Raw genomic sequence first — 26900 nt, forward strand, 5'->3', positions numbered from 1 at the left:
CATCTAAAATTCCCGGAGGGAATGTTTTTCTGCAACCAATTTTTAAATTCCAATGGGAGCCTGTGTTTACTGACTAAGTCTCCTCTATTCTGACTACGCATGTGGGATACTATAGGTTTGTTTTTGGCCACTGATAATAAATCTGGATCAGACTCCAAAAGATGCAAATTGTTCAAAATGGCTTTTTTAATCGTGTCATTAATGGGACTATGTTTGAAATGAAAAACAAACCTTTTATTAGCCATTTGTGCATGATGGGAGGGTGACTTATAGCGTTTATGTAATTTTTTGTCCTTGTAATTTTTTTTTACATAGGGAAGACTATACGTTCTTTATTTATTAGGATCAGGGAGCATTTACCTTCCCTAAAAACCAAAAAGGGCTCTAAAAGATTTATTAAGCATGTTACTGAATTTCATAATGCTAACCCTAAATCATTGAGATTTGCTGGCTTAGAACAGCTTCATTTTCCCAGTAGAGGCGGCAATCTGAATAAGCTGCTGCTTCAAATCGAAACTAAATGGATCATTCGCCTGAATACTAATGGTCCATTGGGCTTAAATGATCGTCTGGATTTTTCTATGTTTTTATGATTCTGTTCTGATTTGTGTTTATTTTTGTGATCATGTGTTTTTGTTTAATTTGCATATAAAGGATGTGATGTCATGTTTTGTGTGTAACACAGACCTGTAGAAGCGTCTTCACGCGAAACAGCTGTAGTCTGCTTTTCTCTTCCCCGCTCTCCCTGCTTGCCGGACTTTTTATCCTCATGGAATAAAGATACTGCTTTTAAGGACTGGTGAGTGCAGCTCATTTTTCTTTCTTATGGTTATTTTGGACTGTTTAATCATATATTATGGACACCACAGATTTCTTGGAGAAACTCAGCCAGCTATGTCTGGAGGGTGATGTCATTTTAGCATATTTCGATGTCATTTCATTATACACATCAATATATCATGAACGAGATATTAATGCAGTAAAGCGCAGATTAGCCTTATTATTCTTGTCAACTGGGGGTGTTGATTTTATCACTTTGCTGAATTTCGTTTTGAAAAGAAATTATTTTTTATTTGGTGATGTATTTTATTTGCAAAAGCAGGGGAAAGCTATGGGTGCTAACATGGCACCCGCGTATCCCAATATAGTAATGACATCATTGGAGGAGGACGTCACCTATGTATCCCACCACTACTGTAAGGTTCTTAGGTGGTGGCGGTACATAGACTACGTCTTCCTCCTTTGGACTGGGTCTATTGAGGAATTGATGAACTTTCATGAGTTTTTCAATAGGATTGACCTTAATATTAAATACACATTGGTGTATTCTTCCACTAGTATTCAATTTTTGGATGTATTGGTCACGCAAACGTGTGGTAGATTGGACACTTCCCTATTTGTGAAGACAACAGATAGAAATGATCTATTACTTTTTAACAGTCATCATCCCAAAGGGACAGTTAAAGCCATACCGTATAGTATAGCCAACTTCTGCGGGTTACAAGAATTGTGAGTAATGACCTTGAGTCTGATCAGACATTGGATTTTTTAATAAAAAAAATTAAAAGGAGGGGTTACCCTGATAATCTGTTGTCATAATATAAGAAAAAGGTTTTCACCCTGAATAGGTACCTACTGTTGAAATCTAATAGTTTTGGTAGAAAGAAGAAAAAAATAGTCAGGATTCCCTTTGTTTCTACCTTCTGTGAGGAGAGTGATCAGGTTTCCAAAGTAATTAAAAAACATTGGAACATGTTATCAAAATGCTTACCTGATATAGCGGAATTTGGAAATCCACCACTCTTCTCATTCAGGAGAAATAGGAATATTGGTGATTTTTTAGTCCAATCGGATATTGATAGTTTTGAAAAATCTAAGCAATTATATCTGACAGGAAGTCAAAGAAAGGGTTATTTTCCGTGTCTTTCCTGTGTGAATTGTTCTCTGATGCTAAAGGGTTCATCATTCATCCCTCCCTTTACTGGTATGTCGTATCGAATAAATCATTATCTTACTTGTAACTCTGAATTTGTTATATATCTATTGCAATGCTCTTGTTCCTTATGGTATGTCGGTGAAACAACATGTGACTTCAAAACAAGGATCAATCAACACCGATATACCATAGGGAAAAAAAGAATGCATTTGCCAGTTCCAAAACACTTGGTGGAAAAGGGACACAATGAGAAACAATTGCGATTCATGATAATAGACTATGTGCCGTCCCAGAGGAGGTGGGGTGATCGAATACGCCTTTTAAAAAAACGAGAGCTTGAGTGGATTTTTAGATTTAGTACTCTGAGACCTAATGGTCTTAATATATACTGCTCAGAAAAATAAAGGGAACAGTTAAACAACAGAATATAACTCCAAATGAATCAAACTTCTGTGAAATAAAACTGTCCACTTAGGAAGTAACACTGATTGACAATCAATTTCACATGCTGTTGTGCAAATGGAATAGACATTAGATGGAAATTATTGGCAATTATCAAGACACCCTCAATAAAGGAGTGGTTCTGCAGGTGGGGACCACAGACCACATCTCAGTACCAATGCTTTCTGGCTGATGTTTCGGTAACTTTTGAATGTTGGTTGTGCTTTCACACTCATGGTAGCATGAGAAGAACTCTACAACCCACAGAAGTTGCTCAGATAGTGCAGCTCATCCAGGATGGCACATCAATGCGAGCTGTGGCAAGAAGGTTTGCTGTGTCTGTCAGCGTAGTGTCCAGAGGCTGGAGGCCCTACCAGGAGACAGGCCAGTACACCAGGAGACGTGGAGGGGGCCGTAGGAGGGCAACAACTCAGCAGCAGGACTGCTACCTCCGCCAGAGCCCTGCAAAATGACCTCCAGCAGGCCACAAATGTGCATGTGTCTGCACAAACGGTTAGAAACCGACTCCATGAGGGTGGTATGAGGGCCAGACGTTCACAGATGGGGGTTGTGCTCACAGCCCAACACCGTGCAGGATGCTTGGCATTTGCCACAGAACACCAGGATTGGCAAAGTCGCCACTGGTGCCCTGTGCTCTTCACAGATGAAAGCAAGTTCACACTGAGCACATGTGACAGACATGACATAGTCTGGAGACGCCGTGGAGAGCGATCTGCCTGCAACATCCTTCAGCATGACCGGTTTGGCAGTGGGTCAGTAATGGTGTGGGGTGGCATTTCTTTGGAGGGTCTCACAGCCCTCCATGTGCTTGCCAGAGGTAGCCTGACTGCTATTAGGTACCGAGATGAGATCCTCAGACCCCTTGTGAGACCATATGCTGGTGCGGTGGGCTCTGGGTTCCTCCTAATGCAGGACAATGCCAGACCTCATGTGGCTGGAGTGTGTCTGCAGTTCCTGCAAGATGAAGGCATTGAAGCTATGGACGGGCCCGGCCGTTCCCTAGAGCTGAATCCGATTGAGCACATCTGGAACATCATGTCTCGCTCCATCCACCAACGTCAAGTTGCACCACAGACTGTCCAGGAGTTGGCGGATGCTTTAGTCCATGTCTGGGAGGAGATCCCACAGGAGACCATCCGCAACCTCATCAGGAGCATGCCCAGGCGTTGTACGGAGGTCATACAGGCACCTGGAGGCCACACACAATACTGAGCCTCATTTTGACTTGTTTTAAGGACATTACATCAAAGCTGGATCAGCATGTAGTGTGTTTTTCCACTTTAATTTTGGGGGTGACTCCAAATCCAGGCCTCCATTGGATAATAAATTAACTCCTTCAAGATTGCTGGAAGACCATTTTCGGTGACTACCTCTTGAAGCTCATCAAGAGAATGCCAAGAGTGTGCAAAGCAGTCATCAAAGCAAAAGGTGGCTACTTTGAAGAACCTAGAATATAAGACATATTTTCAGTTGTTTCACACTTTTTTTGTTAAGTATATAATTCCACATGTGTTAATTCATAGTTTTGATGCCTTCAGTGTGAATGTACAATTTTCATAGTCATGAAAATACAGAAAAATCTTTAAATGAGAAGGTGTATCCAAACTTTTGGTCTGTACTGTATATATATATATATATATATATATATATATATATATATATATATGTTAAGGTTCTCGAAGGTAAGAAGGGTCTGGTGATCCCACTGACACAACTCCACTTACTCCCAGCCGTGCACTTTAAGCTCGGGAGCACCAAGAATCCCTCGAAACTGGGGGTTCAGAAACGGTTAGAAGCCTCCACATCCGGGACTCGACATACTGAGTCCCACAAATCACCAGGCCCAAATACCATACATAACTGAGGGATCCATGACCTGTGGACACTCCCATACCAATTCATAACCAACTTCAAGGACCCTAAGCACGCCACCACGAGAGTATTTGACAACCTTAAGTACTCGAGACTCCCCTTCCTCTCATAAATATCACCTGCTCAAAGCCCCCCGCAAGGCTGATGACCATATGTCAATTTCCTCCGTGCTCTACTCAGACTCTCTATCAACCTAGCGTTTCGCCAACTCTTGCGGGGAACGATCTCTGACCAGATTGTAATCATCCCCGGAAAAGATGTCCAAAGCCGTGAAGATCGTGCCTGACGTCTCAAATTAGTTCCCTTCATGGCCGAACCCCTAAGTCATTACCCCCCACGTGTAATAGCAGTATGTCCAGGGGGCGATCTAAATGAACTAACTTATTTACCTCCCATAATACCTTGTTTCACCTCATCCCCCTAAAACCCAGCCTGCGTATAGCGGCTTTGTCCCTTGCGATGCCGAGTTGCCTTCCATCTTGTCGCATGTCTGCCCTCAACGCGCCCCAGTGGATGTAGGAGTGACCCATTATCCAAACCAGTAGAGGGGAACTGGGCCGCGTGGGCGTTGCTGCCACACCTGCTGAAAATCCAGAATCCAGCCGTCGGTTCCCCGCTGTTGGCCATTCTGGTGGTCCCGCTGTGATACCGGCATCTCCCGCTGGCGTCAAAGGGAAAAGGAGCAGAAATTCCCAGGGGAGACGAGGTGCTGGGCAGGCCTTGGGGGCTAGCGGGCATAGGGGACAAAGAGGGGGCTGCAAAAACCTGTGCGAGACTCGCCACTAAGGGAGACAAAGAGGGGTCAACAAAAGCCTGCGTGAGATTAGCATGCAATGAGGACGATGCGGGGGCTACAAAACCCTGTGTGAACCCCAATGGCGGGGGGGGGGCGATAAAACCCTGTATGCGACTAGCAGGCCGGTGGGGGAAAAAGGGGGGTATGCTACCTTACCTGCTGTGCTCCATTGCTCTTCCCAGGCCCTGGTTGACGGGCCAGGTCGCAGCTGCTCGCGTCTTTCCCTTCAGTCATGTGACAGCAGATCCTGCAGGTCGCACCCATCCAATTTCCCTGAGACCGTAGCCCAGTCGGGACCTTGATTATTCCTTGGAGTCCTGTTGACACCGAGGGATCCATGTCCTGTTGACACTTCCATACCAATTTATAACCAACTTCAAGGACTCTAAAGCAAAGACCCGATCATACCAGCTGCCATGACATGACGCTGCAAAAGGCATCCATATTAGACATGTATTGCTCTAAGTTTGTAGGTCGCTTGATGACATTTTTTCTTTAGGCGCTCACACTCCAGGGCACCGGGGATAGGCATATTGCCCCTTGTGTTGATGCACTTGATTACTTTACCCTTGGTCGCTCCCACCGTCTCAAGGGTACCCAGATTAGATACATTGCTGTTTGTGTTAATGCACTCGATTATTGCCTTGTCCCGATGAGAACCTTGAAAGAAACAGGATTTGTTTAGTATAAACAGTTACAATCCGTAACTCAGAATTATCAAGTCACATGTAAAACAGAGAGGGTCCTTGAAGCTACTGATTGTATTGACAAACATGTCTACCTTTTTTGTTCTCCCCTCCAGCTGCTGTTTCTGGCTAATAGGAGCCAATTTATTCTGTAGACATGCAAATTATGATTGTTCTGACCCCAGGGATTTTACCCATACCTGAGATTGTTACCCCTCCACACCAGGGGGCCATATCTGAGATGGTTACCCCTTCTGAGAATTGAAAATAAGGAAACGTTCTTTGGAAGCCGCCGAACGTTAGTACAACTGCCAAATTATAAGTAACCTCAAGAACCCACTAAAAGGAAAACCAAATTTATTTATCTATCTATATACCTCCAATGAAAAAAAGGCAGTACTCCATAAATAGTAGAAAAAATAGGACTTTATTAGCCCTTCAAAATGGTGGCAACGTTTCGGCTGAGCACATTAAGACAACGGAATCATTGCCTGGGAGGATTTGCAGCCACCCGTGGATTTCTGTGCTGTTCTTCTAAAATATCTATCTATACACACACACCCATATATATATATACATACCTACCCACACACCCACTTATATGTACATACCCATTTCTTTTTTTTCGTATATGTATTATATAGATATGTATAATGACTAGAAAACAGTGTATCTATACAACAGCTTGTTCTAAAGTTTAAATGTACAGTAGGTATCTTTCACTAATAAACCCTACACCATGCAAGTAGATATGTTACTTGTAAACTCTAAGGTACTGTATATAACAGGTTAATACTGAAAACTATAACATCATACCCGTCCCCATCTGGTCAGATAGAAATATAGAATGTAGGTCTAATATTAACCACAGGCAGCAATAAGTGTATGTGCGGAAGACTGCAAGGTCTGTATCCAAGTCAGTCACCCTACCTACATACAAGAGACCGGGCCGAAACATTGGCCCACAATGTATCATCTAGAGCTAGGTGCAGCCTCACACTGGCAGTGCCTCCTCACTGCCCACCATATGCTGAATTATTAGTGTCCACTCACTGCACCGCTATGTTCAGTGTTATTACCAAAATATTTAATTATTTCTATATGAGAAAACAGATATAACAAGGCTCCAGGTAATCCATTCAGTCTTGTGCTCTCTACAACCATAGATAATGTAAAAAAAGCGCTTTGTGGGTATACACCGTTCCGGCAAACCTGTGCGGGGGCAATATACAGAAACAGCTTCTATATCAAGGAGAATAACCTGTACCACAGGATCTGTATACACAAAACATGTCACCTATATAGTGAGGAGTGACAAACGGGATTCACAGGATCTGTAAACATGATACGTATACCGCACAGGAATGGAGCCTGTCCCCATATTACACATAGTATATATTACACATATAGTATAAAGTGATAATGCCCTTGATATACTGGCTTTGTATACATAAGTATAGAGGACAGGAATGGAGCTAGAACCCATATTACACATATATATTTTATAGTGAGAATACACTTGATATACCGGCTCTGGATACATGATACATATACTACATGGGGGTTGATCCCGGATTAAGTGAGAACACCCTTGACATACTAAGTATACCGTATAGTATACTAAGATAATACCCTTGATATACTGGCTCTGTATACATGATACGTATACTGCACAGGGGTTGAGCCTAGATTGAGTGAGAACACCCTTGATATACTGGCTCTGTACACATAAGTATACAGCACAGGGATGGAGCTTGTATACCAATTACCCTCATATAGTAAAGACTGTATATGGGACAGGAATGGAGCATGTAGCCACATCATCCCTATAGAGTGCAAATAATAATACATATATATTGAGGCTAATACTCTGGATATACTAGATCTGTATACATATTGTAAGTAAACTGCATCAGGGGCCTGAATACAGATCACACATATATAATGAGCAATGATAACTTTTATACACAGGATCTGAACACACAGCATGTTCAGTATATAATAGATTAAACATATATAATGAGCAATGATAACTTTCATACACAAGCTCTGAACACACAGCATGGTCAGTATATAACAAATTAAACATATATAGTGTGCAATGATCACTTTCATACACAGGATCTGTACACAAGCCGTATATACCGGTGACCAGACTCCATAAATGGGAAGGGGAGAGGGGGTTGTTGGTTAAACAGCACACAGCAGTGTCAATATACATTGTACTGACAGAAATGCAGTCTCTCCTCTTACATGCACTCTTACATATACCATCCCCCGGCCCCAGCTGTTCCTCTCTCTCAAGTCTCTAATAAATGTGGCTGCCCAGTTCCACTATAGAGAGCATAGTAATGGCAGACACTGTATGATACCATATGTGATGTAGGAGGCAATACTACACTAGTACATGATGTCTGAGGTGAATGTGGTCATATCATCAGTAATGTGAGGGTGATAGTCCTAGTATTATACTTCCCTGATGCTGCAGATGATGATCCTGACGTGTGCTCCACATCTTGTGTTGTGCCCTGAAAGTGGGGAAAGAGGCCAGACCCCTCCCATGGTGGCCTTATAAGAGGCCCCCAACTGTCCTCACCTCACTGTACCAACCCCACCTATGCCGCACCCCCGTCATGTCGGCTTCCACCCCACTGCCTTAAGCCAGTGCTCCAACCTTCTCTCTTCATCCCTTGACCTTACCTCTGCTGTACTACAGAACAGTGACTGTCTGTCTGGAGTTCTAACACCATGTCCACTCTCTGTTTGAAACTTAACCTTTTCCAAAATTTAACTACTTCTGCTCCTGCCATCTACTTACCTCCCTAAATCTGACATCTGCCTCGTGTGTGGCACCACAATTAACACCTAGCCATTAGGCTCGCTGCCTCGGTATTGTATTTGACACCAAACTTTCCTTCACCTCTCATATACAATCCCTTGCCCCTGAAGAACATCTCTAGAATCCACCCTTCTCACCATGGAAACAACAAAAACCCTCATTGCACTGGCTGACCATACACTGTAGAATCCAACTGCTTGTTCTCACCCACAAAGCTCTCCACAGTGCGGCACCCCCCTACATCTCCCTCCTCATTTCTGTTTATCGGCCTAACTATTCTCTACACTCCTCAAGTGATTTTCGACTAACATCCGCACTAACCCATATCTACCAATCCTGGCTCCAAGATTTCTCCCGAGTTGCACCTATTCTTTGGAATGCTCTACCCTCAAGAAATTAGGACTAATTACAACTTACACAGTTTTAGGCAATCCCTCAAAACACATTTGTTTTAGGCGGCCTATCACGTTCCCTAAACGACCTCCTTTTTTATATTAATAGCCTATTCACTATTTCTCCAAACATAATTCTCCACCAAACTCCACCGCACCCAAAAGGACTACAAATACTGGCTGGTGGCTAGCTCAAGAAGCCTTTATCTATCCCTCATCCCCTCAAGATGGCTGGACCATCATTGTAAATCAGCTCCTGCCTCATTGTAGATTGTAAGCTCTTACGAGCAGGGTCATCATTATTTTTACTTTAATTGTTGTATTATCTTTCCCTTTTACTTATGACTGTTGTGTATGAACCTCTGAATTGTAAAGCGCTGCGGAATATGTTGGCGCTATGTAAATAAAGATAATTATTATCAATTCATTTTTATTTTCTTATTTTTTCATAGTAGTTATTTGTTTTTATTTTTGGATTTTTTCATTTTATTCTTTCCATTTAATTTCAGTTCTTCATTTTCTATTTATTTTTACTTTTCATCTCTTCTTTTTAATTTTTTATATATATATATATATATATATATATATATATATATATATATATATATATATATACACTGCTCAAAAAAATAAAGGGAACACTTAAACAACAGAATATAACTCCAAGTAAATCAAACTTCTGTGAAATCAAACTGTCCACTTAGGAAGCAACACTGATTGACAATCAATTTCACATGCTGTTGTGCAAATGGAATAGACAATAGATGGAAATTATTGCTAATTATCAAGACACACTCAATAAAGGAGTGGTTCTGCAGGTGGGGAACACAGACACAGATCTCAGTATCAATGCTTTCTGGCTGATGTTTTGGTCACTTTTGAATGTTGGTTGTGCTTTCACACTCGTGGTAGCATGAGACAGACTCTACAACCCACAGAAGTTGCTCAGGTATTGCAGCTCATCCAGCATGGTACATCAATGCGAGCTGTGGCAAGGTTTGTTGTGTCTGTCAGCGTAGTGTCCAGAGGCTGGAGGCGCTACCAGGAGACAGGCCAGTACACCAGGAGATGTGGAGGGGACCGTAGGAGGGCAGCAACCCAGTAGCAGGATCGCTACCTCCGCCTTTGTGCAAGGAGGAACAGGAGGAGCACTGCCAGAGCCCTGAAAAATGACCTCCAGCAGGCCACAAATGTGCATGTGTCTGCACAAAAGGTTAGAAACCGACTCCATGAGGGTGGTATGAGGGCCCGACGTCCACAGATGGGGGTTGTGCTCACAGCCCAACACCGTGCAGGACGCTTTGCATTTGCCACAGAACACCAGGATTGGCAAAGTCGCACTGGCGCCCTGTGCTCTTCACAGATGAAAGCAGGTTCACACTGAGCACATGTGACAGACGTGACAGAGTCTGGAGACGCCGTGGAAAGCGATCTGCTGCCTGCAACATCCTGCAGCATGACCAGTTTGGTAGTGGGTCAGTAATGGTGTGGGGTGGCATTTCTTTGGAGGGCCGCACAGCCCTCCATGTGCTCGCCAGAGGTAGCCTGACTGTCATTAGGTACCGAGATGAGATCCTCAGACCACTTGTGAGAAAATATGCTGGTGCGGTTGGCCCTGGGTTACTCCTAATGCACGACAATGCCAGACCTCATGTGGCTGGAGGGTGTCAGCAGTTCCTACAAGATGAAGGCATTGAAGCTATGGACTGGCCCGCCCACTCCCGAGACCTGAATCCGATTCAACACATCTGGGACATCATGTCTCGCTCCATCCACCACAGACTGTCCAGGAGTTGGCAGATGCTTTAGTCCAGGTCTGGGAGGAGATCCCACAGGAGACCCTCCACAACCTCATCAGGAGCATGCCCAGGCTTTGTAGGGAGGTCATACAGGCACGTGGAGGCCACCCACAATACTGAGCCTCATTTTGACTTGTTTTAAGGACATTACATCAAAGTTGGATCAGCCTGTAGTGTGTTTTACCACTTTAATTTTGGGGGTGACTCCAAATCAAGGCCTCCATTGGTTAATAAATTTGATTTCCATTGATGATTTTTGTGTGATTTTGTCGTCAGCACATTCAACTTTGTACGGAACAAAGTATTCAATGAGAACATTTCATTCATTCAGATCTAGGATGTGTTATTTGAGTGTTCCCTTTATTTTTTTGAGCAGTGTACTTAGATTCTCTTTCTGATTCACACTTAACATTCATTATGCTTACATATGCCCTTACTGTTTTTGCCCCATTAATCCTCACTTTCCTTCGCTATCCCCAAACCCCAACACCCTCTAACCAAATCATCTCTACTTCTCTCTTACCTCCCCATCTGACCCTCAACCTCAGATCTATCCTACCAAAACATAACACAAGCCAGACACTCTCCTTCTCCCACCTGCTCTCCCTCTCTCTGCTTCTCCTCACTGCTGGCGACATATCTCCCAATCTTGGACCCCCACAGCTTGCACCTTCCACCAATTCCCCCACCAATCGCATCAAACCAACTGCAAATTACCGCAACCTCTCTTATGCAAAACCGGTCCCCCTGACGCCTATCCCCCTACTCCCTCTCTCTGGAACACTCTGGAATGCCCGCTGTCTGCAACAAGCTCCATTTTGTCCACGACCTCTTTACCTCTCGTCATCTCTCCTTCCTGGGCATCACAGAGACATGGCTGACACCCTCCGACACTTCCTCCCCTTTTGCGCTGTTACGGTGGCTTGCACTTCACCCACACTCCTCGCCCTGGTAACAGACATCGTGGAGGAGTGGGTCTTCTCCTTTCTAACAACTGCACCTTTAGCCCTACTCCTCCTCTACCCTCTCTTTTCTCCCTTTTGAAGTCCACTCTGTCCACATCTACTCTCCCTCCAACCTATAAGTGGCTGTCATATACCGACCTCCAGGCTCGGTCACTGCATTTATTGACCAATTCTCCACCTGGCTTCTTTACTTTCTCTCTGCTGACATTCCCATAATCATCATGGGCGATTTCAACATCCCCACTGACACTCGCCAGTGAGAAGCATCCAAACTCCTGTCGCTTACTTCATCCTTTGGACTTACTCAGTGGTCCTCCTCAGCCACCCACACAGATGGACACAAACTAGACCTCATCTTCACCCGACTCTGCTCCCTATCTAACCTCACCCCTACCTGACCACCATTTACTCCCTTTCTCATCCCTGTCCTCCTCACCTGTCAGCCATGTCCAGCAACTAGCAGACCCCCGCAGAAACATTGCACATCTAGACACCCACACACTCTCTGACTCTATTCTACCACTGACATCCATATCTTCACTTCATGACACAGACAGCGCCACTGCTTTCTACAATGCCACTCTCGCATCAGCTATTGACTCGGTCGCTCCTCTTATGCATGCCAGAGCACGACGAGTCAACAGGCAACCCTGGCACAACAACCTCACTAAACAGCTTTGACAAGCGTCCAGGGTTGCGGAGCGGTGTTGGAAGAAAACACATTCTCAAGATGACTTCACTGCATTTAAACAAGCAACACTCGCATTCAAATCAGCACTCACCTCTGCTAAACAGGCCTACTTCACAACCCTCATATCTTCCCTTTCCTACAACCCCAAACAGCTATTCAACACTTTTAACTCTCTCCTCCACCCTCCACTGCCCCCTTCAACCTCGTCATCTCTGCTGAGGAGTTTGCCACACACTTCAAAAACAAGATTGACCAAACACGGCAAGTCTTTACTGTCCAACCACTACAACCCCTATGTTTTCCACACCATTGCCCTACCCCCATAACCTCCCTTCCCAACATCATGTAAAGAGACCTTACTCATCTCCTCTCCAAATCACACCTCACCACTTGTTCACTCGACCCCATCCCATCCCACCTCCTCCCCAACCTCACCCCCACACTCATCCCATCCCTAACCCATCTCTTCAACCTATCACTATCTTCTGGTACCTTCCCCGCTGCCTTCAAACATGCCACAATCATGACGATCCTCAAAAAGGCATCCCTCGAACCAACCGCCTTGTCCAGCTATTGCCACATATTGCTGCTCCCATTTGCCTCCAAGCTCCTTGCGCAACACGTTCACACTGAACTTTCTTCTCACTTCTCATCTAACTCTCTCTTCAACAACCGACAATCCGGCTTCCGCCCCCACAATTCCACCGAAACTGCACTTACCAAAATCACCAACGACTTACTTACAGCCAAAGCTAACAGACGATTCTCTGTACTCCTTCTTGACCTGTCCTCTGCTTTCAATACAGTTGATCACTGCCTCCAACTACAGATCCTCTCTTTCTTCGGCGTCAAAGACCTTGCCCTATCTTGGATCTCCTCATACCTTTCTAACCACACATTTAGCGTCTCCCGCTCCCACACTACCTCCTCACCCCGCCCCCTCTCTGTTGGAGTCCCTCAAGGCTCTGTCCTGGGACCCCTACTCTTTTCAATCTATACACTTGGCCTGGGACAGCTCGTAAAATCCCATGGCTTCCAGTAAAATCTGTACGCTGATGACACCCAGATCTACCTCTCTGGCCCAGATGTCGATGTCACCTCTCTGTTGTCCAGAATCCCAGCATGTCTAGCAGCCATATCCTCCTTCTTCTCCCCCCCGCTTCCTCAAGCTCAATGTGGACAAAACTGAACTCATCATCTTTCCCCCATCTCGCATATCTTTCCCACCTGATCTTTCTATCACAATAAATTACATCACTCTTTCCCCTGTACCGGCAATCCGCTGCCTCGGAGTAACCCTTGACTCTGCCCTGTCCTTCAAACCCCACACCCAAGGTCTCGCCACCTCCTGTCGCCTCCAGCTCCAAAATATTTCCAGAATTCATCCTTTCCTCAACCCTCAATCTACTAAACTGCTTGTGCATGCCCTCATCATCTCCCGCCTCGACTACTGCAACATCCTCCTCTGTGGCCTACCTGTTAGCACTCTCGCACCCCTCCAGTCCATCCTTAACTCTGCTGCGCGACTTGTCCATCTCTCGTCTCGCTACTCCTCTTCTCTACCCCTTTGCAAATCCCATCACTGGCCCCCAATTGCCCAGCGTATGCAGTTCAAACTACTAACACTAACCTACAAAGCCATCCATAACTTCTCTCCTCCGTACATCTCTGAACTAATCTCCCGATATATTCCCTCATGTAATCTCCGGTCCTCCCAAGACCTCCTTCTCTCCTCCACACTTATTCATTCCTCGCGCAACCGCCTCCAAGATTTCTCCCGAATAGCCCGTCCCATGGAATTCTGTGCCTTAACACGTCCGATTATCCGCCACACTTGGATCCTTCAGACGAAACCTGAAAACCCATCTCTTCAAACAAGCTTACTGCCTGCCATGATCTTGCTTGCTGCCACCTCAACAACACCAGAGCTACTGCAACCCCTCAACCTACTGTCTCCTTCCCCATTCCTGTAGAATGTAAGCCCACAAGGGCAGGGTCCTCTTCCCTCTGTACCAGTCTATCTTGGTTTGTTTGTTTACTGTAAGTGATATCTGTATTTGGTATGTAACCCCTTTTTATGTACAGCACCATGGAATCAATGGCACTATATAAATAAATAATAATTCATACTTGATAAAAATCTACAGACAAACATATGGTGCTAGTCACATATAAAAGCTATAGTACCAATAAGGTGCAGTGCTAAAGTGACGATGTGCATAGGACTAGATGATTGCCGGCTTCAGGAGTTCTGCTGTTTGCAGTCAGAAAAAGCAAACGGCCAAAGAGAGGTTACCTTAAATCAAAAAATAACTATTATACAGGCCGTACAACCTCAAAAAGGGTCAAAGATGCAGTCAAAACATACTAATAATAGGACATAATGATAAAGCATGATTTGCAAAATTCTCAGCAGGACACGCTTTTGCACTTTGGTTACCCATCCATCTTCTCCTGATGAATCTTCACCAAGTGGGGAAACGCTTCGGGAAACGCTTCGAGAAACGCTTCGAGAAACGCTGCGGGACGCGAGATGGCTCTAGATTGAGATAAGTTGTCTAGTTTATCATGCTTTAACATTATGTCCTATTATTGGTATGTTTTCACTGCATCAGTTTGTGGTGACAACTCACTCGCTTACCCCAGCTTGGTTTTTTTTTCCTTCGTCATGGATTGATTTTGTGTTCTTTATCTCTCACTGAGTGGTTGGCTCATTGTCATTAAGGTCTTATTGCTCCAGGAAGACTGCTTATTTTGGTTATCTTTCCATGGACACCTTTTTTGCTGATATCATACATTAGAGGGTGCCATATGATTTGATACGTATGTACACTCATTGTATTGTACACTCGGAGTATTGACTGGAAGTGGTTTTCATTGTTTTATGTTTTTCTTTATTTGATCTGATTATTTATACACATGGATGGAGAGAGGACTGTATCATATATAAGCGTCCGGTTGCTCCAGACACATTGATTATGGTTAACGATGTTTTGTTAAGGGATTTGACTGTCCGTGTATTCTATTATAAGTGAATATCACACTGTGGAGAGATTTCCTGCTTTATTGTTATGCTAAGGTGGTGTTATTATTGTAACTTTAACCCTTTTTGAGGTTGTTCAACCATATATAATAGTTATTATTTGATTTGAGGTGACATCTCTTTGGCCATTTGATTTTTCTGACTGCCAACGGCAGAACTCCTGAAGCCGGGAATCATCTAGTCCTATGCACATCCTCACTTTAGCACTACACCTTATCAATACTATAGCTTTTATATGTGATTAGCACCATATGTTTGTCTGCAGATTTTTAGCAATTATGAATAAAGGTTACATTTTAGGGCTCTCTTTTGTTACCCATTTTAGGAATATCAAAAAGTCTATTTTATGTGATCTGATAAGTATACAATATTTTGCATTCAATCCATGATGTGGATTGACCTTTTGTAAAAATTTAGAATGAGACTGAACGTAGATATGAATTGATATTATCCTTGAAAGAAGCAATAATGGGTTAAATTTAAGATGGGAGAAAAAGTAAAAGGAAAAGAGAAGATGAGAGGAGGGTAGAGTGAGAGAAGGAGGGAGGTGAGAGAAGGAGGGAGATGAGTGGGAGCAGATCTGGCCAAGTAATCTGTTCTAGAAAAAACAGTCAGGATAGCAATGATTTAAATGGAGGACCATCTTTAAAAGATCACCATGCAAACCAGATTCTTTCTGGCTCTCATAGACTTGTATTGAGAGCTTGTTAGTAAACTACTGACATCTGGCCAGGCAGCAGTTACAGTCACAAGATGGTGCGGGGAGACCAGAGCAGCGTCAAAAAAGGATGAAAATGCCAGAGGCTAAGTGTAACACACGGGACTTTGATTCAAAGCACCACTCCAGTGCTGAAAAAATAAACAACAAAGGAGTGGTGCTTTGAATGAAGCAACATGGCAAAAAAAAGCACAAAATACAATATTAATTTTAAAAAAAATGTATTAAACGTTGATGTTTTAAAACCTACCAAATAGGTTAATGTTAAAAACTATTTTTTTTTTTTTAATGACTAAATAAAAAAAATACATACCCCCAGAGTTAGTGTTTTTAGGATTTTTCTACTGCAAATTGACTTAGTGTACTTTGTTGCAGTAGCAGAATAATTAATGAAATAGTAAAAAATTGTAATCACATATACAGTATATCCATATCATCCATTGCCGAATGGCACAGATTTAGAATTCGTGAGCTCTATACGGAGTCAGCGCCAGGGTACAGCCACTGCGCACTATGTACTGATGCACTGCTGAGCAGGCTGTCAGTCACAGCCTGGGGTACTGTGTACTGAGCGGTGACTGAAGCTGCATCCCAATGACTGAAAGGCAAAGCTGTCGTGAGGAATAAAGTTCAATTCCTCCTGGTAGCCGGACTTTCACTGCAGCGGCTGCACGGCTTCACAGCGCGATTAAACTGGAGATTACCCCCAGATCTGGAGGTTAATAGCATTTTTTACATGATTGGTCAACTTTTTAAGTTTTTTTTTCCATTTATATTGTGCCTTGCTTTATATTCACAGATAAATGCAGGTGAATTTAATAAGCTCGGACTATTACTGAAAAATACGCCGTGGAAATGCCGTCATTTTTGAAAAATCAGTCTAGTGCATTCGTTAACCATGTGATGCAGCGTTACTACAGTGACCTTTATTTGTCACATCTTAATCACATGGACTCTGATAAATTGTTTTTGGAAGTTGAAAGCGAGTCTGAAAATGAATGAAAAAAAAACGCCTACGGATTGGAGGGATCCACTTGCACATGTAAAGACTAGAAAAAATTTCTGCTACCGTGTAAACACGTGTTTAATTTTGCACGTTGCAAAATGGAAGTGGGATATTAATCCAGTATAGTTTCAAAAGCCTCTTTTTAGGATTGATAGTGATTTTGTGAACACAAATAATAGGCAATGATGACTAAGGCTTACGAGTAGATGAGTGCAAGCCACTAAATAGTATCAGATCAGATCAAACACTGCAGGAATTGCCTTCTCGTAGGAGAAATCATCTGACTTATTTGATTCAGCAATGTGTAAACCTGTTAAAAAGGTATACAGAGTCAGTTTATTCTTTTGACAAACAAGACTTTTGTTAAACATCTGATTGTAAAATTAAATAATTTGTATTTAGAAGTACGGGAAATAATCTCCCGAGATGGTGGCATGGCAGTAGAACAGGAACAAAAAAATCGCATTCTCAAAGGCGCTTCCTGTAAGAAAATACAGCAAGCAGAAAAACACAGACCTTCACAGAGTGGGATCTAAGTTGGAGCGGAAAAAGGCTGATGTATGGGAAACAGTGGATATGGATAGGGGAGAGGCAGCGCCCCAACACCCCTCACAGAAAATCTTGATTGTGTGTGGGTGACCATACATAATATAAAATTAAGCTTCAATGATTGTGCAGTAATTACCACCAATGAATGGTTAGATGAGAACATGATTAATGCATGCCAGCATTTAATTAGAAAAGCAAACCCTTAAGTTTCAGGTGTGATGGACACAATAGTGTTGGCCCATTCTGACATTCCTTCAACTTCCAATCATATCATCCGGATCCAACATGTTGGGGCATATTGGTTACGGTTTTGCATAAAATGACAATTCGGTGACTGTGTTGAACTCCTTGCACTCCTATTCCATTTCTGACACGCTAAAAAAACACATTTTGAAACTGTACAAACCACTTTTTCCACAGCAGTAATACAATTCTGGATGTTAATGTTATGTGTTGGCAGAAACAAAATGGAGCAAATGTTTGTGAGCTTTTTTCAATTGCAAATGCAGTTGCGTTAGCCAAGGCTATAGATGTAAAGAATGTACAGTTTAAACTGAGATACGCAATCATCTAATTTTATGTCAAAAAAAGGGGTGTTTGGAAATATTTCCTCATGAAACCAAGCCCCATGAAAAAATACATAAAAAAAAAATTGGTTCTTACAACGTATTGCCTTTGCCACATTTACAAAGCAGATGAACATATGGTGGAGTGTTCCTTGTGCAAATCATGGTTTCATCTTGCGCTCCAGGGGGACTGTAGTTATCCCCTATCCGGGGATATCCCTAGAGGCTAAGGTTAACACAGGGGACTTGTGCTCCTATCTCAGGTACTGTCATCAAAGCCTTCAGATCACTCTGGACTGGATTGTCAATGTAGCCAAGTCTTCACTAATTCCATCTCAACGTCTGACCTTCCTGGGCATGTTGTTCGACACAGCCCACGCCAAGGTCTTCCTCCCGGACGAAAAGTTTTCTTCTCTCCGTCGGGGGATTCTCCTTCTAAGGAACCCCTCTCCTCACTCCCTTCGCCTCTGCATGAGCATCTTGCGGAAGATGATCGCTGCCATGGAAGCAGTGCCTTTCGCCCAGTTCCATACCCGTCTGCTTGGGACAAGAGGATCACGCCTCTGGATGGACCCATTATTCTGCCCCCCTTCTACCCCCACGTGTGAGGCAGTCTCTGGCATGGTAGATTCAGTCATACTCCATTTGCCACAGGAGATCCTTTCTTCCTCTCCAGTAGCAGGTAGTCACGACCGATGCTAGCCTTCTCGGCTGGGGGGCTGTCTTCCTTCACCGCACAGTGCAGAGTCACTGGAACTCTCGGGAAGCCTCCATACCGATCAATCTCCTGGAAATCAGGGCAATCTACCTCTCCTTGACTCACTGGCAGGATCTCCTCATGGGGTCTCCTGTTCGCATCCAATTGGACAATGCCACAGCCGTGGCTTATATAAACCACCAAGGCGGTACGCGCAGCAAGACTGTCATGAAGGAGGTTTCAAGAATCCAGGTGTGGGCCGAGAGGAATGTTCCGGCTATCTCGCCTCAGGAGAATGGTCCCTCAACCCCAACGTATTCCATCAGATCGGTCAGCGATAGGGCACTCCCAGCGTCGACCTGATGGCCTCTCGACTGAATCACAAAGTTCCCGACTTTGTAGCCAGGTCCAGCGATCCTCTAGCAATCGGGCAGGACGCTCTGGTCATGTCATGGTCTCAGTTTAAACTACCTTACCTCTTTCCACCTCTCCCATTTATTCCGTGAGTCGTCAAGAAGATCAAAGCAGAGTGAGTACCCGTAATTCTAGTGGCCTCAGACTGACCCAGGCGGCCATGGAATGCAATTAGTCAGCCTGCTTGCCGACTCTCCCTGGAGACTCCCAGACCATCCAGATATATTCTCACAGGGGGCCTCTCATCCATCAAAATTTTCGGGCTCTGAGTTTAATGGCATGGCCGTTGAAGCCGCAGTTTTTAAGGAAGCAGGATTCTCACCACGGGTTATCCACACCATGATTAGTGTGAGAAAGCCCGCTACTTCTCATATTTATCATAGAACCGGGAGAGCTTTTTTTCACTGGGGCGAGGACAAGCAGCGGGCTCCCTTGTCCTTCTCACCTTCTTCCATTCTAGCTTTTTTGCCGTTAGGCCTTGATGCAGGCCATTCTCTTAGTACGTTTAAAGGCCAGATTTCCGCACTTTCAGTTCTTTTTTAGCGAAACTTGGCATCTCGGCCACAGGTCAACACCTTCATCCAAGGAGTTGCCCACCTGGCACCGGCTTATCGGCCTCCTGTGGATCTGTGGGACCTTAACTTGGTCTTAGGCGTTCTCCAGCAATCTCCGTTCGAACCCATTCAGGACAACACGTTGCTCCTATCCAAAAAGGTTGCTTTCCTGGTTACCGTTACTTCTATCAGAAGAGTTTCTGAGCTGGCGGCGCTCTCGTGTCGTTCTCCTCCATCAGGACAAGGTGGTCCTCAGACCTGTACCTTCCTTCTTACCTAAGGTGGTCTCTTTCCACATCAATGAGGACATCGTCTTACCCTCTTTCTGCCCAGCTCCAGTACATCCCCTTGAGAGGTCGCTTCACAAGCTGGACCTTGTCAGAGCCTTGCGCGTCTACCTTTTCAAGGACCGTTTCTTTTCTGCATTCGGAAGCCTTATTTGTCATCCCTGAGGGTCGTCGCAAGGGGCTCCCTGCTTCCAAATGTACCATTGCCCATTGTATCCGTTCGGCTATACTGGAGGCATATCGTGCCAGAGATAGGCCTCCTCTGCCGGGAGTAAGGGCTCACTCTACCAGGGCGGTGGAAGCTTCCTGGGCTGTTCGGCACCAGGCCTCTGCGCCCCAAATCTGCAGGGCCGCGACCTGGTCCCCTCTTCACACCTTCACAAGGTTTTACAGAGTTCACACTTATGCCTCAGCCAGTCTAGGACGGAAGGTTCTGCAAGCAGCGGTCGCCCGCCGTCCGACCTAGTGTTTCTAATTACTCTGTTCCTTTCCTAGGGACTGTTTTAGGACGTCCCATGGTTACCTGTGTCCCCCAAAGAAGCGACAAAGAAAGATGGATTTTTGGTACTCATCATAAAATTTCTTTCTTGGAGCCTTCATTGGGGGACACAGCACCCTCCCTGGTTTTATGCCTACGTTGGGCTTATTATGTTTGCTGTGCCTATGTTGGCCCTATGTGCCTCTGTTAGGCCTGTACATAGTTACATCTTGTTGTAGTTCCTTCTACTGCTTTTATCACTAACTGATGAGCTTTGTGCCTGTTGGTGGGTGTATACTGCTGAGGAGGAGCTAATTCTTTTTTTGCCTAGTGTCAGCTTCCTAGCAACAGCAGCATACACCCATGGTTACCTGTGTCTCCCAATGAAGGCTCCAAGAAAGAGATTTTACGGTGAGTACCAAAATCCATCTTTTACATATGATAATAGCGGCGATTTTAATGAAAAAGCATGTTAGTGATGGGGGACAGTTTAGATAGTACAAAGGACATGACATGTTCCTTTTAAGTGTGATAGTAGCCAAGCCTTAAAAAAAATATACAGTACATGAATCTGGCATCGCTGAAATCGCACCGACCCAAAGAATAAAGTCGTCTAATCCACTTATACTGCACGAGGAACAGTGTAAAAAATAAATAAAACTAATTATTTAACTGTTGATTTATTTATACTTTCTCCCAAGGATCAGCTCACATTTATCCTGCGCTCTGCGCTGAGCGCTTAAACCGGAGTTTCCGTGTAAATCTCTGAAAAACGAAATTCAGATGAAATGCCCAAATTAAAAATTCACTGTAATGGTGCAAATGGATTCACTTTGAACTCCCCTCTGGCCTATGGTCCGACGGTGTCCATCGTTTTACATCTTTTTAGACGTGCTCAAAACTGCGGTGAATATCAGTTTTGTGCACCTTAGAAAAGACATACAACGCTGAACAGAGGTCAAATGGAGTGTAGAGTAACTCTGCTGCCTCATTATAGTGAAATGGATCCGTCCGGGGTTTCACCTGAATCATGTTTTTCGGAGAAGTAGATGGAAACCCTAATGCAAGTAATCAGGGAATAGCACAGGATAAATGTGAACTGATCCAAAATGTATAATGTTAATATGAGATACTCTTTTGTTTTGTCTACTTTGTCACTTTGAATTAGATACGATGTTTATTTTTATAGATGACTGAGAATAAAACGTTTTAATTATTTTTAGGTTGCCAATATCGGTGAAAAAATAAACTCAAAAGTTGTTGACAGAATTTTGGAACTTTACCAGCGTGGTATTCTTAAAAAAAAATAGATATTAAAAAAACGTATGGACCACTTTGTCATTCTAGAGCTGTTTGCAGGACTTATTCTTTCAGAATCCTCAAAATGAAGATCTCATCCCATGTAGAATGACATCATAAATGTAAATGGTCAAGATTCAAAAGGAACCACAAGCTCTGTGTTTGACCAAATCAAGGTATTGGATTTGGTTTCCAAGAGGCAGCAAGAAGATAGTAGATCCAGCATTTATTGCCATCCTCATTCTATAAAGGAGGAAGAAAAACGAGAGCAAAATTTTCTTTTGTGCCATCAAACACAATAGCAAAAAAAACCCCCTCATTTCAACCTATGGCAATAGTATTACCATGCTCGATGCCACTTACAGGACAAGTTATGCACTTCCTTTGGATTTTCTTTGTGTATGCACAAACGTGTGCTACATTGTGGCAGCTGTTTTTGTTGTTCAACAGGAACAAACTGAGTATGTCGTTGAAACTTTGAAAATGATTAGGGACTGGAATCCAAGTGGCAGCCCACTTTGTTTCATGGATGACCTCTGCTTGGAAGAAATAAATGCCATTGCTCAAGTATTTAAAGGTAATTTAATTTTTTTTCCTCAGAAAAACATTTTTATTAGATTTTAGGTAAGTAAAGGTATACAATATTTTGCTTTCTATCCATGATGTGGACTGACCTTTACTAAAAAATGTAGAATTAGATTGAACTTAGATATGGATTGATCTTATACTTAAAAAAGCCATAATGGGTTAAGTGTAATGGGTTAAATTTAAGATGGGAGATAAAGTAAAAGAAAAAGAGAAGATGAGAGGAGGGTAGAGTGAGAGAAGTAGGGAGGTGAGTGGGAGCAGATCTGGCCAAGTAATCTATTCTAGAAAAAAGCAATGGATAGCAATGATTTAAATCGAGGACCATCTTTAAAAGATGACCATGTAAACCAGATTCTTTCTGGCTCTCATAGACTTGTATTGAGAACTTGTGAGGAAACTTCTGACATCCAGCCAGTCAGCACTTACAGTCACAAGATGGTGCGGGGAGACCAGAGCAGCGCCGAAAAAGAATGAAAACGCCAGAGGTTAAGGGTAACAGAGGGGACTTTGATTTAAAGCACCACTCCAGTGCTGAAACAAACAAACAAAACAAAGGAGTGGTGCTTTGAATGAAACAATGTAACTTAATGGAAATTAACTTAAGTTAATTTCATCCTGGTAGCTGGACTTTCAGTGCAGCGGCTGCCCGGCTTCAGAACGCGATTAAGCTGGCGATTGACCCCAGATCTGCAGGTTAATAGCATTTTTTACATGATTGGTCAACTTTTAAAGTTGTTTTCTTCCATTTTTACCTTTTATATCTGCCTTGTTTTATATTCACAGATAAATGCAGGTGAATTTAATAAGCTCGGACTATTACTAAAAAATACGCCGTGGAATTGCCGTCATTTTTGAAAAATCGGCCTAGTGCATTCGTTAACCATGTGATGCAGCGTTACTACAGTGGCCTTTATTTGTCACATCTTAATCACATGGACTCTGATAAAGGGCTTTTTGAAGTTAAAAGCGAGTCTGAAAATGAATTAAAAAAACGCCTACGGATTGGAGGGATCAACTTGCACATGTAAACCCTGTTAAAAATTTCTGCTACCGTGTAAAGATGTGTTTAATTTTGCACATTGCTAAATGGAAGTGGGATGATATTAATCCAGTATAGTCTCAAAAGCCTCTTTTTAGGTTTGATAGTGATTTTGTGGACACAAACAATAGGCAATGATGACCAAGGCTTACGAGTAGATGAGTGCAAGCCACTAAATAGTATCAGATCAGATCAAACACTGCAGGAATTGCCTTCTCGTAGGAGAAATCATCTGACTTATTTGATTCAGCAATGTGTAAACCTGTTAAAAAGGTATACAGAGTCAGTTTATCTTTTTGGCAAACAAGACTTTTGTTAAACATCTAATTGTAAAATTTAATAATTTGTATTTAGAAGTACGGGAACAAATCTCCCGAGATGGTGGCATGGCAGTAGAACAGGAACAAAAAAATCGCATTCTCAAAGGCGCTTCCTGTAAGAAAATATGGCAAGCAGAAAAACACAGACCTTCACAGAGTGGGATCTAAGTTAGAGCGGAAAACGGCTGATGTATGGGAAACAGTGGATAAGGATAGGGGAGAGGCAAGCGCCCCAACACCCCTCACAGAAAATCTTGATTGTGTGTGGGTGACCATACATAATATAAAATTAAGCTTCAATGATTGTGCAGTAATTACCACCAATGAATGATTAGATGATAACATGATTAATGCATGCCAGCATTTAATTAGAAAAGCAAACCCTTAAGTTTCAGGTTTGATGGACACAATAGTGTTGGCCCATTCTGACATTCCTTCAACTTCCAATCATATCATCTGGATCCATCATGTTGGTGCATATTGGTTAGGGTTTTGCATAAAATGACAATTCGTTGACTGTGTTGAACTCCTTGCACTCCTGTTCCATTTCTGACACGCTGAAAAAACACATTTTGAAACTGTACAAACCACTTTTTCCACAGCAGTAATAAAATTCTGGATGTTAATGTTATGTGTTGGCAGAAACAAAATGGAGCAAATGTTTGTGAGCTTTTTTCAATTGCAAATGCAGTTGCATTAGCCAAGGCTATAGATGTAAAGAATGTACAGTTTAAACTGAGATACGCAATCATCTAATTTTATGTTAAGAAAAGGTGTGTTTGGAAATATTTCCTCATGAAACCAAGCCCCATTAAAAAAATATATAAAAAAATGTTGGCTCTTACAACGTATTGCCTTTGCCACATTTACAAAGTAGATGAACATATGGTGGAGTGTTCCTTGTGCAAATCATGGTTTCACTTACCATGTATAAATATCATGAAAGGTGACAAACTTGTCACTACAAGAAAATGGTTTTACTGTCCCCTTTGCCTAAGATTAAATAAAAACAAAATACACTTGTATGCAGGGTTGGATAATTAGCCAAAAATATTTTTTTCCTTAATCTTAGTGGTTCTTCACCTTTGTTGACATTTTTTCTTAATTAAATTAATGCATTTGGTGAGAGAAAACTATATATTTTGCATTTACATTTCATTAAAAATTTTGCACCTTTTGTCTACTGTAGCCGCTGTATTACACTGTTATCACGGGGATACCGCAACAGAGAGGCCAGAAGATCGAGGTTTCTGGTTTCACGAATTCCTGCACTGGTTAGAATGCGTCACCATCTTATTAAAAAGTTCATTTTTTTTCCATCCTGGCAGTGCAAGGGTTAATCTGTTGAGGAGAAGCTCCTAAAGCTTTCCTATTTGGATTGTCTCAAATGTTCAGTGTTGGCTACTCCTCTCTGCTATACATGCTCACCTCTGGCACTTGGGGATTGCCAGTGTTGGTTCTTGCTGCCTGGTTCTGGAGTTGGAGGTGTAGTTCATTGTTGGAATTTGGAGATTTGTTCAGGAGATTGTTGCTTGGAGTTTTGTCTATGTGCACATCCTTATCCTTTCCATTTGTTTTCTCCTTCCTATTACTCCCCTGTGTTCCACTCTGTTGTTTGGTGTGTGAATTTTCTATGGTTGGTATTTTCATTTATCCCTGTCTGTCTTCTCTTGTTTGTCTGGTTAGTGTGTTCCTATACACTTCAGCTTCTCTCAACCCTGGGTGGAGGAGGGGACAGATAAGGGTTGATATAGGAGTATAGCAAAGCCGTCTCCACCTTCAAGAGTAATCCGTGGGACAGAGATAAACTAGGCTGCCCCTAGTTCTAGAGACATGGCACCCGTAGTTAATGCATTACAGACGTTTTCTCATGTGAGGTTTTCAATTTGACAAGGCCAATGAACAGGTCTAGTCACATTATAGCTGAAGAAAGACAAGCACAATAGACCCTTATCTGGGTGCTATATAACATGCTAACCTGGCTGGAGTTGTGTGCCCACAACCATGGAATACACTTGTGATCAGCTGCTGCAGACCGACGAAGTGAAGGTTAGTATACCTGGAATAAATGTTTATTAAATTTATGTTTATTAAGTCAACGTGTTTCGAATTATTAAACGTATTCTTCAGGACAAAAAACTTTGTGACAAGGTTCTAGGATCCCAGATTTGGGCTAAATATGGAGGGGCTATATATGGAGAGGCTGGAAATCGCTGAGTGGATTCCAACTTCTCCATATTGATTGATCTATTTATTAAAATGTACTTTGTTCGTGTGAAAACCCTTCAAACCAGATTGAGCTGCCTCTTGGGTCCTAAGCCATGTGATTTCTACTCACATGGCTTAGGACTCCCACACACTTTGACGCACAGTCTAAAAAAATTCTTCATATTCCAGAAGTCCTCCATGGATTGTGGAATACAAGCCTAAAAAAAGGGGACATGATGAGGGCCATCTTGGTATACTACATATTGGCATCATTTTAATGGCAGTAACTATAATCAGCACGTTGTGTGTAAGGTGACAGATTTTTGTTGAAAAAGTTTGTATATTGTTAAAAATGTTAGTAGTTTATACAACGAAAATCAGAGGTGACTCGGGTACAAAAGATTTTTGCTTTGTCAATATAAAGTATTAAGTCTAAATATATATATACAGTACAGACCAAAAGTTTGCACACCTTCTCATTTAAAGATTTTTCTGTATTTTCATAACTCTGAAAATTGTACATTCACACTGAAGGCATCAAAACTATGAATTAACACATGTGGAATTATATACTTAACAAAAAAGTGTGAAACAAGTGAAAATATGTCTTATATTCTAGGTTCTTCAAAGTAGCCACCTTTTGCTTTGATGACTGCTTTGCACACTCTTGGCATTCTCTTGATGAGCTTCAAGAGG

The 26900-nt window shown here is 42.8% G+C and overlaps 1 long non-coding RNA gene across 1 annotated transcript; it reads left to right on the forward strand.

The window, feature by feature from the left end:
* Positions 1-676: 676 nt before the first annotated feature.
* LOC141249735 (uncharacterized) lies at positions 677-25015 on the forward strand. Its single transcript, XR_012312301.1, has 3 exons — positions 677-799; positions 21974-22626; positions 23421-25015. It is a non-coding gene; the product is annotated as an uncharacterized lncRNA (long non-coding RNA).
* The last annotated feature ends 1885 nt before the right edge of the window (positions 25016-26900 follow it).

This window comes from Phyllobates terribilis, unplaced genomic scaffold, assembly GCF_046119375.1.
Source record: "Phyllobates terribilis strain yellow unplaced genomic scaffold, ASM4611937v1 Scaffold_2__4_contigs__length_985480577, whole genome shotgun sequence".
In the NCBI taxonomy this organism is placed as follows: Eukaryota; Metazoa; Chordata; class Amphibia; order Anura; family Dendrobatidae; genus Phyllobates; species Phyllobates terribilis.